Source organism: Adiantum capillus-veneris, chromosome 12 (assembly GCF_014529385.1).
Source record: "Adiantum capillus-veneris isolate H3 chromosome 12, ASM1452938v2, whole genome shotgun sequence".
NCBI classification, from domain to species: Eukaryota; Viridiplantae; Streptophyta; class Polypodiopsida; order Polypodiales; family Pteridaceae; genus Adiantum; species Adiantum capillus-veneris.
The window spans coordinates 25,960,446-25,979,764 of record NC_140942.1 but is presented as its reverse complement, the minus strand read 5'-3'; positions in this window follow the sequence as shown (position 1 = coordinate 25,979,764).

Sequence of the window (19,319 nt, the reverse complement as noted above, 5' to 3'; positions counted from 1 at the left end):
CATATCATCATGGCTTTGGAGCCATATGATGATTCAAACAAATGGGACCCAAGTGGAAGACTTGGTAAAGGAAGGAACCAGACACATGATTTTGCTGAATTTTTAAAAAATACTTCCACTCTGATCCAAGAAACGTTGTCTTCATCAAAGTTGTAGCTGATGAGCTGGAGATTCTGGCCATATTTTTTTTACAATTTTTGCATCTACGGTCTAGGAGATATGGCCAAAATGGCGGACGCCAGGTTTTTCAACTGTGGTGGAGACCACCCCCTCTACCTTTACACACACACACCCTTCCTTTTCCACATTGAGACCTTCTCTAAAAATCAGCCATTAGTCTTCTCACCCTCCTCTCCTTCCTTCTCTCTCTAAAGCTCAAAAACCCATCAAAGTTCCTCTTCTAATCACCTCTCAAGTCATGCTTAATCTTGTTGTAATTCATAAGTTCTCATTCAACCCCTTTCTATTATTACTAGATATGTATTGATTTTATGTAGATTCTTTACATTTTAAAATAAGGAAGCTCTTGGACTCAAGCTATGGAGGAAGGAGTGAAGACAACACAAGTGATGATGGAGCTAATTGGTCAACAAATCACTTGGAAGGAGCTTCTTCATTGGTTGAATGTCCCTAATCAAGCTTCATTTGTACAAATTACACTTGGATCTTAACCTCACTCCTAATCACTCTCTTTCCTATATAAAGAGGCCTTCCCCTTTGTAATTTCAAGCCTCCCTCAGCCCCATTGAGTCTTTGTATCACTCACCATGAGCCCCTAAGCTCATTCATTCACTCTATTTTGCACATTCTAGAGTGCAAATTGTTTCATGCTAGTAACCTCTCCTCCTCTTACTTATTTTAATTAAGAGAAATCTTTTATATGTGTGTGAGAGTGCTTGATGTGATCTTGGCTAATCCTTGAGTGGTTGTTTGGTAATCTACATGACTATTTGTGTTGGGAGTGTTTGAAGTCATCCATTCCTTGTACACACACTAAGGTTAATGCTTCATTCATAGTGATCTCTCTCTCTCTCTCTCTCTCTCTCTCTCTCTCTCTCTCTCTCTCTCTCTCTCTCTCTCTCTCTCTCTCTCTCTCTTTGTGTAGCGGTCCTAGCCCACGCTTCCAAGACTAGGTGGTGCCCTTATCTCATTTCCTTTGTGGCGAAATGGAGTTTGTTTTGGTGTAGAGGCCGCCATTCCAAATTTCCTTCTTCATAAATTGGTGCCCCCACGAAGGAGTTCTCAAGCAGCGCTCTATCAATCCTATGAAGGAAGATCCATCAAATTCTCCGAGACTTCCACTATGGTCTCCCCAAGAAGCTCAAGAAAAGAAGCGTCTTTATCGACAAACGGCACGTATGCGAGTAAAGAGAGTTAACTACACACACCCTTCTTTGATTCAAGGAAAATCTTGTAGTCCTCAAGTCCCTAGGTCAAAAAATTGTGTTGAGTGCTTTGTGGCTAGTGTGAAGACACTTTCTTTGAAGCCTCGACTTCAGGTGGTGAAAGCACTCTCAAACTCGGGTATTAACAAGTTTTTGGAGGGGGAGCTACACATCAATGGGGTGCGGTATTGGCAAGAGGCTACATATGGTGATGCACTCCAACTACTACTAGCAAGAAGGCTCAAGGTGGTTGAGAGGGTAGCCATCGAACCCTATGAACTCTACAAAGCTGAAGATGGTCACACCAAAGCTAGGATAATCACTGGTGAGCAAATTCTTTGCATCTCTCAAATGGTGGGATCCAAGAGAGCTCAACTTCAATGAAGTGCTTCATGGAAGTTTGTAATTAATGCACCAATGAATAATCCCATTTTCTACAACTTTCAATCAATTCAGAATATTAGGGTGAATGTGCGCATTGATAGAAAGATTTTTTTCCAACAAAGATTGGTCTTCTATTTTGGAGCTGAGAGGTTGAGAGAGATATTGTTGTCCCCTGACCCTATAATATTTCCTATTTTGGAGTATAATGTATCTTTTGATGTTCACATCTTCATCTTGCTTTAAGAATACTCCATGAATCATAGGGATTTATATGGACCTTTCCAACCTCTCGCTAGACAAACTGTGCATATAATAGCTAGCACAAAGCTTAGGTTCCAAAACATCATAAGGAACTTACTAGGCCCTCGTCGTCTAGCTGAGATTAATGCATCTATCAATCCATTTATTCTACCCTTAATAAGATATGATTTGGGCCTAGACGTTTTCATCTTTGTGCTGTATTGAGAGGAAGGCAACCCACTTTTATGATGGCTTTCCCAAAAATTTTTGGGCGTAGTGGGGAAAATGCTGGGGATTTTTTGGATAACTTGGAGATGGCTTTCCTTGTCTCTGGGAGGGATGACGAAGCAGTGAAATTGAGAGCTTTTCCTTTGGTGCTCAAAGAAGAAGCTAGGGTATGGTTCCAGGCTCTAGATCCAACCCAAAGAATTGATTGGGAGGGATTGAAGGCGGCTTTCCTATGAAGATTTCAACGAGCCAATTTGGCAGAAGAACTATGGCAATGGCTTCTAGCCCTTCATCAAGTTGACCCTCATGGTTATGCAACCTATGAGGAAGGTTTTCTGAAACTTTGGGGGCAATGGTCAGACTCACTAAACCCTGGTGAGCGAGCTCCCAATTGCCTCCAAAAGGATCGATTTATCTTAGGTTTGTACCCCTTGCTAAGGGGGAAGGTAAAGAGAAAATTTCCAAATGCTTTTGAAGATGCCTTAAGAATTGCTAGGGAAAAGAATAGAAAGATTCTCTATCAAGCCCAAGCTGGCCAGCTAGCTTTGGGAGGCAATATCACAACTATGGAAGCTTCTCACATACCTCCAAATGTGCCTAATGCACCAGACCTCAATAGAGGTCAACAAGAAGATATGCTCCAACAAATAAACAATCTCACAAACCAGCTAGAGGGGTTGAGAGTAAATCTTGTGCAGGGTGCAAGAAGGCCTATTGAGGGAAATGGTGGGAATCGGCCACCAATGCGACGTCAAGCAAGGGAAATGTTGTGTTACAATTGTGGGGAAATTGGCCACGGCATGTATAATTGCCCTCATCCCAGAAGATATGACTACCCTGTCAGAGGTCCTCGACAACAAGTAAGTCCTCCCCGTGCTAGGGCTCAAGCACAAGAGCAACCGCAACCTCAAATTTTGCAGCCACCTCGTGCTCAAGCTCAAGCCCTTGCTACTCAACCAAATGTGAGCATCATAAGGATGGAGGAGGTCCTCAAGGGCAGAAGCAACCAGGAAGAAATAGCTAAAGGGAAGATGAAGATAGATGAAGTGGCTACAATGCCTATCAAATGTGTGCGTGTCCAAGATGAAGTAGGTAAAGACACAAGCAAGGATGCAAGAAATGAAGCAAGTACATCTCGGGAAACTAAAGATGAAGCCAAGAAGAGAAAGACCCGTACTAGGTCTCAAATTGACATCTCTGATTTCCCTATGGGATCTCGGACACAACCTTATGACTTGACAGCTGATGTGAGTTCTCAAGGACCAAAGATTACTTGGCCACAACTACTTCATATCTCCCCAAAGCTTCGACGACAATGGTAAAAAATGGTGAGCACGAGGGCAAAGCGAAGTAAGCTAGTAAGTGTAATCAAAGCATATGGTCTCAAGGATATAGTGCCTTTGGTGGAGGCTCAAATCAAGGGACAACGGATTCCAAAAACTTACATTGACAGTGGAGTAGAGGTTTGTGTCATGACAGAAAAGCTAATGCATCAATTGGGTTTAGAGGTAATGGAATAATCAAACTTTAGGGCAAAAATGGCCAATAATGTCTCTGTCACTTGTGTGGGTGTAGTGAAAGCTTTGAGAGTTTCTGTTTTTGGAATCACTACAGAGGTTGATGCTTATGTGATGCCAGTAAAGGAAGAAGGATACCCCCTTATTTTAGGACGACCTTGGCTCATGGGTATAGGAGCTAGGCAAGATTGGGCAACAGGAGACTTGGAGTTGAGGCCTCGCATGGGTGGCCATAGTCGGAAGGTGGTTTATAACCTAAAGAATGGGCGACAAGAGAACCTTGAACTAGAGACGTCAGCTGATGAGTGGAGCTCAAGTGGATGCTCCTCATCCATGGACGAGGAAGAGAGTTCAAGTGAAGAGAGTGATAGCACTCTCGAAGTCATGGGCGTCACCATAAAGGAAACTACCTCATCAGAAGACAACCCAAGGATCCAAATGGAGAATGTGTGGGATGCCAGCCTAGAGGAGATGTTATCCAAAGATATAAAGGAAGAAGAAAAGGAGGGTTATGTAAATGTTCTCAAGAAGCATGCATCATTGTTTATTTCTGATTACACTCACATTACAGGTGTCACTGCAGTGAAGCATCATATCCATCTAAAAGAAGGGAGCAAGCCAGTAGTACAAAAACTAAGAAGATTAGGAGTTGTGCAACAAAATGCACTGTTGTCTGAGGTGAAGAGACTCTTAGAAGCAGGATTCATATACCCAGTAGAAGATTCAGAATGGGTCTCCCCAGTAGTGGTGAGGCCAAAGAAGAATGGTAAATGGCGAGTGTGCGTGGATTACAAGCCACTAAATGCTGCAACAAAGATGGACCACTTCCCTCTCCCATTTCAAGATGAGATTCTAAATGAAGTAGCAGGCCATGAGAGATACACAGTGTGTGATGGCTACTCTGGCTAATTTCAAATACGCATTGCAGAGGAGGACCAGAAAAAGACTACTTTCATCACACCATGGGGATGTTTTGCATTTCGAGTCATGCCTTTTGGTCTCACCAACGCTCCAGCCACCTTTCGACGATTCATGAACATGGTCTTCCAACCTTACTTTGGTAAGTCCATAAGGGTTTTCATAGATGACTTTTGTATTTACAGCTCCAAAAGTATGCATCTCGGCAAGATTGATGAAGGATTTACTCGTTTAGCTAAGCTGGGTGGACAACTAAACAAGGACAAATGTCACATTGGGGAAAGAAAGGTTACACTATTAGGGCATGTAGTGTCCATTGATGGAATCGAGGTAGATCTTGAAAAGATAGAAACATTGCTAAATCTACCTTCCCCAACTTCCATCAAACAATTAATCTCTTTCTTGCAAAAGCTAAGATATTTGAGTAGATTCATACACTTACTCTCCCAAGTGATATTTCCTCTACAACAGCTGACTCGTCAAGAGACGCTTGTTTGGAGTGAAGAAAGTGATGGGCATTTTAGAGAGATTAAAAAAATGTTAGGGTCACTCCCTGTAATCCTCCAACCTTGTTGGGAAGAAACATTCTTTGTAAACCCTAGTGTGGGAGAAGAAGCCATTGGTGCTGCCCTCCTACAAAAAGATCCAAAAAAATCCTTTATGAGGCCTTTGTATTTTGCTAGCCGCCTCATGGAAAACACAAAGAAGGCCTACACCCTGATGGAACAGCTAGTGTTAGCTCTCATGTTTGCGGTAACCAAATTTCGGCCATACTTGCTGCCGAAGAGGTTTGTAATTATCACTGTGGAGGATATGTTTCCCTATGCACTACAACATATGGAAATCTCTGACAAAATAGCAAAGTGGGTGGTGCGACTTCAAGAGTTTGATTATACAATACAGGTTGAAAGAACAACTCGAGCATGCTTAGCCAACATTTTAACAAACAAGTGCTATGAAAAAGTTTTCCATTTGAAGAGAAAGGAACTTCCACCACCTCCAGCTCCAGAGGCTTTGGTCAATGCTTATAGCCTCTACTTTGATGGAGCATACAAGAGAACCAAGGATAAGGCAGCTGCAGGCATCGTGGTCTTATCTCCATTGGGAGAGAGGATCCATGGTGAAGGGATCACTCTAGAAGATGTCCACTCCAACAATGAAGCAGAATATCATGCTCTAATTCATGGCCTTTGTTGGTGCCTCGATAATTCAATTAAGAGATTAAACGCTTTTGGTGACTCCATGCTTTTGGTAAGGCAAATGCAGGGTACATGGGCTTGCAAAAATGCCCGTCTCTCTACTAAAATGAGAGAAGCAAAAGCTCTTATGAGGAGATTTAGGGAGGCACAAGTACATCATGTGCCAAGAGACCAGAACAAGGATGCAGACCACCTAGCATCATCAAAGTTAAATGAGTCAATAGTGGGAGCAGTGGCCATCAAACTTCCACTTCAGCAAGGCAAGGAGGACTTGGAAGATATTATGCACATTCTGGAGCAAGGAGAGGCTCCTAAACACTTGAATGCAGGGGAAAGGCGATGGTTAGCTAGGAAGGCTACCAGGTATCGCATAGTAAATGATGACTTGTATTGTCTGGGTAAGGATGGTGTGCTTAGGAGAGTGCCTTTGAAGAGTGAAATTGAAGAAATTTTAAAAGCTTGTCACGATGATATGTGCGGAGGACACTTTGCACACGACGTCACTAGTAGAAAGGTTCTACAAGCTGGGTTTATTTGGCCAAGTCTTCATCGTGATGTCAAATACTGGTGTCAAACATGTGATGAATGTCAGAAAGCAGGACCACGACGGCTCATAGCTGAACCTCAGAACCCAATAAAGGTATATGGGCCCTTTGAGAAGTGGGGAATTGATGCCATAGGGCCTCTACCACGCACTCAGTCAGGTAAAGAGTACATCATCATGGGAGTAGACTACATGACTAGATGGGCTGAGGCTATGCCGACCAATAGAATTACTGCTAAGGATGTGAGTCAGTTCATCTTTGACCACATCTGTTGCCGGTTTGGCACCCCTCTTGAAATACTATCTGATAGAGGACCAGGGTTTAGAGCAGACTTGGTAGGAGAACTCATGAAGAAGCTAAATATTCAGCATCAACACTCTACTCCTTACTACCCTCAGTGCAATGGTTTGGTGGAAAAGGTAAATGGAATCATTTGCAAAATTCTCACCAAACAGGTACATGCCAGGCGCCAAGATTGGGACAAACACCTGAATGGAGCTCTATGGGCCTATAGAACCTCCTTCAAAACCACATTAGGGTACACACCTTTTCATTTGGTTTATGGAAAGGAGGCGCTTTTGCCCATTGAAGTGAAGTTAACAAGTCTTCGAATATTGGGTAGCCAGGTAGGCTCTCAAAAGGAGAAAGTGCATCAAAGGATCATGGATCTAGAGAGGCTGCAATTGGATCGTGAAGAAGCCATCAACCACTATTCTCAAGAAGAAGAGAAGCATAGAGAAAAGTTCAACAAAAAGCTATCATCCAAAGACATCAAAAAGGGATCTCTGGTGCTTCGATATGACAATCGCTTCGACACTCGTAAGGATGGAAAGTTTCTTTTCCGATGGGAAGGCCCGTTCTTGGTCACCAAAAAGTTCAAAAATGGCTCTTATAGACTTCAAGACATTGATGGTAAAGTGCACAAGACCAGGACAAATGGATGGCGTCTAAAGCCTTATCACATCAAGATAAGGTCAGTTCAAGATCAAAGAAAGTAGGCTAGAGGCATAAATACCCCTAGCCAGGTTTGGGGAGGCTATGATCCGAGCCTATCACAAATTTTTGTTTATCATATTTTGTTGGTTTTCCTTGCTTCTAGAGGTTTACAATAAAAGAAAGAGTGACAACAACCTCTTGGAAAAATTTCAAAAAAAAATGATTTGATAGGAATTTTTTCTTGACTAGTTCACCGGAGGTGAAAGGTAGAGGGAGAACCTAGTGGTAAAGGGAAGGGAAAATATGTAAATATGAAAAGAAAAGATATGATGTGGTTGTGGAGCCATGCACCCATGATTCAAGGGTCATGAGTGGCTCATATCATCATGGCTTTGGAGCCATATGATGATTCAAACAAATGGGACCCAAGTGGAAGACTTGGTAAAGGAAGAAACCAGACACATGATTTTGCTGAATTTTTAAAAAATACTTCCACTCTGATCCAAGAAACGTTGTCTTCATCAAAGTTGTAGCTGATGAGCTGGAGATTCTGGCCATATTTTTTTTACAATTTTTGCATCTACGGTCTAGGAGATATGGCCAAAATGGCGGACGCCAGGTTTTTCAACTGTGGTGGAGACCACCCCCTCTACCTTTACACACACACACCCTTCCTTTTCCACATTGAGACCTTCTCTAAAAATCAGCCATTAGTCTTCTCACCCTCCTCTCCTTCCTTCTCTCTCTAAAGCTCAAAAACCCATCAAAGTTCCTCTTCTAATCACCTCTCAAGTCATGCTTAATCTTGTTGTAATTCATAAGTTCTCATTCAACCCCTTTCTATTATTACTAGATATGTATTGATTTTATGTAGACTCTTTACATTTTAAAATAAGGAAGCTCTTGGACTCAAGCTATGGAGGAAGGAGTGAAGACAACACAAGTGATGATGGAGCTAATTGGTCAACAAATCACTTGGAAGGAGCTTCTTCATTGGTTGAATGTCCCTAATCAAGCTTCATTTGTACAAATTACACTTGGATCTTAACCTCACTCCTAATCACTCTCTTTCCTATATAAAGAGGCCTTCCCCTTTGTAATTTAAAGCCTCCCTCAGCCCCATTGAGTCTTTGTATCACTCACCATGAGCCCCTAAGCTCATTCATTCACTCTATTTTGCACATTCTAGAGTGCAAAATGTTTCATGCTAGTAACCTCTCCTCCTCTTACTTATTTTAATTAAGAGAAATCTTTTATATGTGTGTGAGAGTGCTTGATGTGATCTTGGCTAATCCTTGAGTGGTTGTTTGGTAATCTACATGACTATTTGTGTTGGGAGTGTTTGAAGTCATCCATTCCTTGTACACACACTAAGGTTAATGCTTCATTCATAGTGATCTCTCTCTCTCTCTCTCTCTCTCTCTCTCTCTCTCTCTCTCTCTCTCTCTCTCTCTCTCTCTCGTTGTGTAGCTGTCCTAGCCCACGCTTCCAAGACTAGGTGGTGCCCTTATCTCATTTCCTTTGTGGCGAAATGGAGTTTGTTTTGGTGTAGAGGCCGCCATTCCAAATTTCCTTCGTCAGTGTTAACTAGCATAAGTGGTGTTTACTTGCATACCTTTTGTGCTGACCAACTAGCTCTGTATGCTATTTAGAACTGAAGGCCTGCTAACTAGCATACTCCATATGCTACCTAGAAAACTCCATATGCTAACTAGCATAATCACTTTCTACTAGACAACGTACGTTTCATGCAATTGAGCATACTAGGTATGTAACTAGCATACTAGGTTGGTTAACTAGCATACTAGGTATGTTAATTAGCATACATATTGTGTTAACCAACTAGCTCTATATGCTATTTAGAACCCAAGACATGCTAACTAGCATACTCCATATGCTAACTAGCATAGTCAATATTCTAACCAACATAGTCCATATGCTAACGAGAAAAAGTCTACAGACCAATATGCTATTGATCAGCATATACAAGTTACTAAGCACTAGATGAAATGCATAAGTTATGGTACAAGTATTTGATTGATCACCTGAGGCTCGTTTAGGAGGTTCACTCGGTGTTCTATGCACCTTTTCCTCCCCATCCTCTTTCGACAAACATCCTTCTTGTTCGGTGAAACGCGAGTCTCCACTTTCCAAAATGTGTAGATCAATTGCTTAATTTCAACTATGATAGGGTTATGGCGGTGTTTCTTGTGACATGCAACCAATGAAAACAATCGACCATCAACATCGGGCTTCGCCTGTCGTGATCTCGCCTTGTGCAAGGTGCGATGATTGACATTTAGGACCCTGGAAATTTTTGCAATAGGCATGTTTTCCTTTGAATTCAACATCATCTGCAATGCTGCATTCTTCAAAAACAACTCCTCATTGGAACGTGGATGCTTGACGGTAGCTAGTGTGCTATGGACATTGGAGACAATTCCGGTCTGTACAGCAGTCTCCTCCTTGAAAGACTCATCATGGATTGCCTGAACATGCAGATGTTGAGCAACAAGATTCTAGATTTCCCACTTTGCTTCTGTAATAAAACCTTTAGTCCTACTCTTGAAAGCTCTCCCAATCTCAAAGGATATTTTCTTTTCTCCTGATTGTTGAGGGCATGATGTTGTCGCTCAAATTTCATTTGTTTCTGCTCCCATTGTTTCCTCTTTCTTACTCTCTCATATTCCCTGATTATAGAAAGAGTTGGATCTTGGGATTTGTAATTCATTACCTGTAGTTGCTCTCTTCTGCTTTTTCTTGAGAACTGTAGACGTGCATAATATGTTACTTACTTAAAATCACTTGAATGTATAGCCGTCAACACTTGATGTTGTAGTACACATATACTATGAACAAATGCCCTCACAAAACTATAGATGTGACCAACTAAACCAATGACTTCATTTGGAGTGGGTGGGCTACACATAAGATTTTCTTACCATCAAATTATAGTACGGCTCCATTTCCAACATTGGAGCTAGTGGAAATAATGTTGGCTATTGGTTCTCCATTTCTGTAGGTCTGTGTCAGAACAAGACAAAGAGCTCATCTTTGACAACTAATCTCTCAGGCAGGATTCCCGGTGCAAGGAACAAATGAGAGAGAGAGAGAGAGCAAGACTCAGCAAACCGCCTGCTAGTCAGAGAGAGAGAGAGAGAGAGAGAGAGAGAGAGAGAGAGAGAGAGAGAGAGAGAGAGAGAGAGAGAGAGAGAGAGAGACTCCCCACATCGTCTTTCGTAACTGAAAACAGAAGCACATGAGGAGGGATTTTTTTTTTTTGGAAAATTTGAAATTCAAAGGACTTGCCCATCTGTTTTCAGTATATGCTAACAAACACAAGTAAATAGCACTGTCCGGGACAACATATTCATTGACATGTTAACATGCTTCTACCGTAAAACATTAGGTTCATTTTTAGAATCTTTAACAAAAATCATGTACACAAAAATAGAGCTCTTTATTGACTTATTGAAAGCTTGACAATGGGTAAAGTACTACCCAACTCCTTAGCATCTATGTACATATATTTTTCCTTGAACCTAAAGTAGATTTGTCTTCCATTGAATTTAACATTGGCATCCATGAAATCAAACCATGATTCCCCTAGGACTACATCCTCATGCTTGAGAGGAGAGATGAAGAAATTCTCCTTGTCCACATAGCTTTGGACATGGAGCCTCAATTTGCCAATTGAGGGAGTGACTGAGGCTTCTTGCCCCTTGAAAGCACCATCGGTAGGTAGGACATCTCCCATCTCATAGGCTTGGATGCCTAGCTTGGTGGCCAACAATGTGGATATGAAATTGTGAGTAGAACCAAGGCCAAAGAGAATGAAATCATCATGTTCTCTTACCTTTCCCCAAGCATGGCATAGAGCAACTTCTCTGTGATGAGCATCCTCTTCTTGAATTTCAACCAAGGTAGCTCTAGGAGGTTCATTCCGTGTATTCTTGTGGGGGCAAGCATGATAGGCATGCCCTTGCTCCCCCAACTTAAAACAACAGTTATCTTTTTGATAACACTCTAGCTCTGCAGGAGAGAATTTATTTTTGCCTTTATAAACTCCCTTCTCCTTAGCTTTGTTGTTGTTGGAGTTTCCTTTGGGATACTTTTGGACGGTGTCCTTCCCCTTAGGCTCATTATGGTCCTTGTTTTCCGTGGGCTTAATATTTCTCTTAGCCCCTTGTTGGAAGTTGATTCTTGAAGCCACCATGGTATGGTGTATGACCGCAGATATGGTGTGCGGCCTTTGGGAGTTAGCATACTCCGCCATATCCTCAGTTAAACCCGCACAAAACTTTTGTTTTTGCTCTCCAAACTCCATCTTTTTGAAGATAGTGGCTTTGAGGTGTAAATCCCAAAACTTGTCTACATATTTGTGAATAGATTCATAAGAAGGGAGCTTCAAAATTCTCCATTCGGTGAGTACTTTGTCTTTGGCATCGGTAGCCAAAAACTACTTCATAATGGATGCTCTTAAATCTTTCCATGTTCATGGAGCTTCATTGTTTGATCATAAGCTATACCATCAAAAGTGTATGGCTACATGACATAGCTTAGAGGATTGCATGAAGCCCTCATCTCCAAATGTTGCATCGAATTTTTGGATAAAGGCCAAGACTTTGTCCATAGCACCAAAAGTGCCATCGTAGGTAAGGAAAGAGATGTTCTTTCCTCCCTCTTTGAACTTTTTGAGCTTGGATGACATGTTCCATGTGGCATAGGATTTCCTATGGCCTCTTCTTTTAGGTGGTTCAAGAGCTGCACCATCACTTTCTTTAGAAGAGGAAGAGTATGACGAGGAAGGAGAACAGGGTGACCTCTTTCTCCCCTTTTTCTTCCCTTGTTACTCCTTGTCTACACCATCACTTTATTCAAAAGAGGAAGAGGATAAAGAACATGGAGAAGAGGGTGACCTCTTTCTCACCTTTTTCTTCTCGTGTTTTATTTCTTCACACTTTGAATTATGGTGTAGAGACGTATGTGATGGTCTTCTCCGATTAGGGGGTGTTGGAGAGCGTTTTGCCCACCATCTTTGTGGAGCCATCTCCATTGAGGTGGTAGGAGACTCACTTATTTCTCGTTCTTTCGGTGGGGCTCTACTGTTGAAACTTGGATTCTCCTTTGGGAGGGATATGCCTCATCAAGTAGTAAGTTTTTGAGCCCTTTGTATGGATCCTCCTCTTCTTCCCTTATTGGAGAGATTCCTCTTTTGGAAGTCTCCCCAGGATCTTTCCTAGGTACTCTCTCTTCTTGGTGGGGAGTTTGGAGAATACCATGGGTGCACAATTGTTGTAGCACTTCACCTTTGAGGGATGGGTTGCCCAGGGCTTGTTGAAGCCTAGAAACAAGATAGTTTACAAGCATAGGGGCATCATTAGTTTCTCATTTAATGCACTAACAACTTGTGTGTAGCGGAAATTGATAACATAGTGAGCATTTCATTAAGAACAAGCTCCTAATGAGCAGAGAGAGAGTACTTAATTTGAGAAATCAACATAGCAATTTTCACCTAGCTAATTTGGCATTGACAATGCTTGAAAAGACAGAGAAATAGAACAATTGACAACAGTTGAGGACCGATTTACATGGAGCCGGTCCCCTATCCATAAAGGCTTTGTATTATAGCTTCTCCCATCAAAGGAGACTTTTGTACAATACAATTCTTGTGTTCCTTGAAAAAAATCATTGGTGCAATGAAGATGGAAGCTTCATGCACCAAATTATGATTGAAAAACACACCTAGTGTCCCTAGCCTCATTCCCAATACCTCCTCACACACCTTCAAAAATGGTGAGAGCTAGCAGGGAATGAGTATGATTGAGAGGAAAAAGATGTATCTTACGAGAAAGAAGTATTCTTCTCACATAATCACTCTAATTAGCATAGCTTAGCTTAGTAATTATCATGGTAGAGGAGATGAGCATGCCATTGAAGCTTAGCTCTTGGTTGGATTTGCATTCCATAGCCAAGAGTTTTTGGTGTAGGCCTCTACTTCTCAATGCTTGGAGAAGGAGATGGAGTTCTTCTTGCACACATGAGTTATGTGTGTGTGTGTATGTGTGTGTGTGTGTGTGTAGCATTGTGTTAGATTAAAATGCAGCCCTCTCTCTCCTCTTGGTCAACCCCTCTTGCTATTTACTCATTCTAGACTCCCATTGGCTCTTGCAAAGCTTAGCCAATCACAATTTAGAAGCATAATTGATATCCTTGGGACATGTGTCCCCCTTTCCCCTTTTGTGAGAGCTCTAGGTAATGAAATAATTCATCTAAACTCTCATTGGACCTTTTAATCTTCTGGCCAATAAGAATCATGCAAATCCATTGGGCTGTTGGATGCTCATTAGACCCCTTGATAGACTGTCCAATAGTCTTCTAGGGAGCTTAATTTCTATTGATTCTTTTATCAAGCATTTTACTCTAGCCCTGATTCTCACTTCTATGGTAATCCAATAGGATTTGAGGGGAGATTGGGGAGCAACAGGCCTAGGAGCCTGCCATGTGTCGTATATTCCCTTTGGGGGAAGCTTTGGAGTGTGTGTGTGTGTGTGTGTGTTTCTCTCTCATCCCCTAATATTAGGGCTCACCCCCTCCTTGATAGGGATGTGGGAAGACTTTTGAGTCTTCCCTCCACCATCCAATTTTCCCAACTTTCACCATTTGGACTTTTCAATTGAAACTTTGGAACCTTAGCCTATGGAAGTCTTAATGGAGCTAAACCTTAGGTGTCATGGATGCTTGAGAGTCAATCACGGCCTACATCATCGCCTACATCATCACTAGAAGGCTCTAGAAGAATCTAGAAGGATCTAGAAGATTCTAGAAGGTTTTAAAAAGTATCAAGGAGATTATAAAAGTTTCTAGAAGCATGGAGAAGATTCCAAAAGAATCTAGAAGTTTTTGGAAAGCTCTAGAAAGTTGAAGAAGGATCTAGAAGGTTCTAGAAGAACTAGAAGGATCAAGAAGGTTCTAGAAGTTTCTAACCTCCTCAAGAAGAACCTAGAAAGCCCTAACTTCCTCAAGTAACCTCCTCAAGCACTAGTATAAATAGGGGTCTTGGGCCACAAGCCCCTCAGTTTTGCCAACACCAGTTGTGAGGCTCCTATGAGGAAATCCCTCTTCTAGTTCTTATGTTCAAGTCTTGTCCTTGAAATCAAGCCTTGTCTTGTGCTCAAGTCATGTAATCCAAGTCATGTAATCCAAGCCTTGTATCTAGCTCTCTTAATAAAGTATTAAGTCTTATAATCAATATTAAGCTTATCATCAAGTCCAAGTTCTTGTACATTGTGAGCGCCTCCTCTTGCTCTCTTCTAGATCTATACGGACTCATAACAATTTGGCAAGACTACACATAGCATACTACCGCAGGGCAGGGGAGGTAGTCAAAACCATCCACTTCTTCATATCAGATGACAAGGTGCATGACACGTTGTTTGTGAAACGCTGCTTCATGCTACACCGTGACCGGTTACAACAAGAGGGTGTCACTCCTAAGCAACATTGGGTGTGGTTTGATGGTGCGGCCTCACAGTTCAAGGGAGCCAAGCCTTTTTACTTCGTTTCAAGATATGGTGGACTCACAGAGATGGGATGAGCTGGTTCTTCTTTGGATCAGAGCACGGCATGGGAGAGCATGATGGTGCAGGAGTAGTTGTGAAAAGAACCCTGACCCATGAGAAACTAAAACCTAATGGAGCTTTTTTGCGGTGTGCAGCTGATGTGGTTGCTTATTGCCAAGCCAACCTGTCGCTCGTAGGGAGCACCTTCACACTATCCTTCAAAAGAAAGGGAATGTGCCCGTGTGTTTTGGGAGGTTAAGGAGGGGGGAGTGAACAGGGAGGTGAAGTGGAATTGTGCCACTGTGGAAAAAACTTGCTCTCTGTATGGTTTTTGTGGCCACAACCCTGGGGATCCAACTGCCCTTGCAACAAGAGCCTTGGCATGCTTCTGTGGTGCATGCATGCATGGAAGATGGAATTGTTGCATCAATAAAGCTCACGTGCAACCTTGGGATTATCATACTCTACTGCCATTACCTGATGAGGCTATGTCATATTTGGAAGATGAAGCATCCACCTACGATGACATCACATACGAAGGTCATCATGATGTGTTGAGTATCACTCTATGTTCTAGCAACACATTTGCTGTAAATCCAGATGCTTTGACCAACGTCACGGATGTGGATTTCTACTTGGTCAAGTGTGTTGCAGCAAAGAAGAATGTGGAGAAAGGGTTCCTTGATGAGTGGGGCAATGCAATTGATAGAGGCTCATATGTTGTGCAAGGTCTGTATTACAAGCAATTGAATGCATACACCTTCAAGGTAGACCACAAGCAGCCCATCGTCCACGTGTATCAAAATACCCATGGAGCACATCGCAAGGAGATGACAGGTGTACATAATCAACCTAGAAATCTATAAAGCAATCTATGATATCATGCCCTTTAGCTTTTAAGTTGTAATCACTACATCTTCAATATACTTCTTTCTCAAAGATAATGTAGTTTTATAAAAAACTTGGGTATCTTCTGTCTCTTGTGTCTCTTGTGTGCTTTGTGTATACATGGGTTTGGTGTCTATCATAGAGGGGTCTCAGTTTAAGAGATATCATTTGTACAACCTGTCTCACTGTGCTCTAATTGTGTTTTGTGGGTATGCTAATTAGCATACTGTTAATGCTAGTTAGCATACAAAATGTTCTAATTAGCACACCTTTTGCTAGTTTTCAAGGAGAAGATATGGAAGCTTCTTGTATATTGTGTATGCTAATGCTAATTAGCATACTGTTTATGCTGATTAGAATAAACTTATATATGCTAGTTAGCATAAACAATATGCGAATTAGCATAACTTTGCTAGTCTTCAAGGAGAAGAGTTGGAAGCTTTCTGTATACTGTGTCTGGTGATTAGTATACTATGTTGTGAGTGGAATGCTAGTTAGCATACTGTTTATGCCAACTGGCATAAGTAGTATGCTAATTACTGTTTATGCCAGTTGGCATACCCTTGCTGGTTTAGGGAAGAAGAGATGGAAAATTTCTGTATATTGTGTATGCTAATTAGCATAGCTTTGCTGGTTTCAAGGAGAAAAGATGGAAGCTTTCAGTTCTCTGTGTATTCTAATTAGCATACTGTTTATGCCAGTTGGCATAAACAATATGCTAATTGGAATGCCTTTGCTATTTTTAAGGAGAAGAGATGACAGCTTTCTGTATACTGTGTGGTCTAATTAGCATACTATGTTGTGAGTGGAAGTTAGCATGAACAAAAATGCACAGTATGCTAATTAGCATACTATGTATGCTAATAAACATATTGTTTTGGCCAGTTGGCATAAACTGTATGCTAATAAGCATATCTTTGCTGGTTTTAAGGAGAAGAGATGACATGTCTCTACATCATGTGTATGCTAATTAGCATACTGTTTATGCCAATTCGCATTCTGTGGGTATGCTAATTAGCATAGTTAACTAGCATAAACAATATGCTAATTAGCATAGGTTCTCTGGTTTCAAGGAGAAGAGATAACAGCTCTCTGTATAGTGTGTATGCCAATAAGCATATCATGTATTCTATTAGCATGTTGTATGCTGGTTTCAAGAAGGAATGGCAGCTTTCTATATACTATGTGTGCTAATTAGCATACTATGCTGTGAGTGGAAGTTAGCAAAATCAAAAATCCACAGTATGCTAATTGAAAGAGTTCTAATTAGCATACCATGCATGCTAATTAGCATATTGTTTATGCCAATTGGCATAGACAGTATGCTGATTAGCATACCATTGCTGGTTTCAAGAAGAAAATATGGCAGCTTCCTATATACTGTATATGCTAATTAGCATACTATGGTATGTTGTGAGTGGAAGTTAGCACAAACAAAAATGCTCAGTATGCTAATTAGAATGTATTCTAATTAGCTACTGTGAGTATTCTAATTAGCATACATGGTATACTAATTAGCATATTGTTTTGGCTGTGTTAGCATAAACAGTCTACTAACTATCATAAACATTATGCTAATTAGCATACCTTTGCTGATTTCCAACGAGAATGTATACAAATTCAATGTTAGTACACATAGTATTGTCTTCAAAACAAGAATAGTACAGGATCTGATCATTACTATCTGAAGTGAATGTCGAAATAGTTACAAACATTAGAAAGGAAATTTACAAATTTCCCTCATAATGTTACAAAACTGCAGAGAGCCTCCTACTCTGGATAAGATTGTGGTTTAGCCCACTTGTACACTCGCTTTTGCCCAGTGTCCATTTGCTTTTTTGTTTGCTGAGATTTTGGGTCTTGCTCTCTTTCTTCTTCTTGCTGAGCTTTTGGTTCTTGCAACTCTCTTCTTCTTCTTGCTACTGCTTCTCTAATTTTTCCCTCTGTTGCCCTCTCTCTTATGTATTTTAGCTTCTTCATCAGCCTCCCTTTGTCTCCTACAAATGGCTTCATTACGCTGGGCCACGTTGCACTGGTGCATTTTTGATTCCAGCTTCCTTATCACTTGATGTGAAAAAAATCTGGGGCAGTATCACACGCATTTTCAGCTGTATACGCTGCACGATCCTCTAATTGCAGCCATAGAAATAGCTAGCTGCTCAAAGTATCTATTAGGAAGTTTTTTTTTTGTTCTTTGGTGTGGTCCTCTATCTTAGGAGTAGCAAGCCAACTTCCTTTAGGGTTCTGCACACTTTGTACATACTATCGCCAATAATTAGACTGTTTTGGGGCCCAAAGTTGCAGTTCTTCCAAAACAATCTCAAATCCTTCAAGAATACAGGCTTATTATTCATTTGCCAAGGCTGACCACTACAATGACCCTGTGTAAAAACACCTCTTAGCTTATCCCGTTGCTCTTTGAATACTGTTTCTAATATTTCATCCACTTTAGGTGCCATGCTGGTGCTCCATATATACACATCGAAAAACAGAGGCACTAATCCAAAAATTTGTGGCTGTCTTTGCGACAAAATACCAACCTCCTATCTTGTACATTGTACTTTATCATTTCCCCTGCATGTTGAGGGGGAATTTCATAGTGCATTGGCTCTACAACTTGAACAAGCAGGCAATTTAAATCAAGAACCAAAGCACACCCCTTGTCTGGCAATGGCTTTGGCATGCATATTGGGTATGACAGTGCATACCACTCAGCAAAAATAACTTACCCCGAGGGATGAACATAACTGAAATACTCATTTATTTTCGTTAAGCATTTAAGATAGCTAGCCAGGTGATTCTCAATCTCATCTTTTTCTTTTCGTTAAGCGTTTAAGATAGCTAGCCAGGTGATTCTCAATCTCGGCTATCGAGACTTGGCAATACGTCGCTTTCGTATGGTTTTGCATGCAATGGCATAATTCAAATCATGCAGGGCAACTAGATGCAATTTCTCTTGCCCTGTGTGACAGAGAAATGGTATCGAATAAACACATCATAAAGGACAAGCAAAAACTACTAAACTGTTGCACAGTAAAATAATATTGAAAAGAGTTTTCCTATTATAAATATTCGGACTTCGCTTTAAGCGGAAATACCCATGCATGCCTGGAGTAATCATCAATGAAAGTCATGAAGTATAGGTAATTGCCCAAGGATGGAGTTTGCATGGGCCCACAAACATCACTATGCACAAGCTGCAACCTGCATGTGGCCCGAACTGAAGCATTCTTTGGAAATTTAGAACATTGCATCTTACCCAAAATACAGCCTTCACAACATGTTTGACAAGTGCTTCAAGAGGTGGCAAAGAAGCAACCATATCAGATTTCTACAAACGCAGCAAAATGGCAAAATTCAGATGACCAAAACGTGCATGCCAAAGTTTTGCATCTGAAATAGCCCTTGAATCTGCAACAGCATTTTCAAAGTTTTGTCCACACTTGTCATACAAAGTGAGTTTATACAACCCACTGCACAAAAGCCCATATGCAACAATTTCATCACCAAAAAAGAG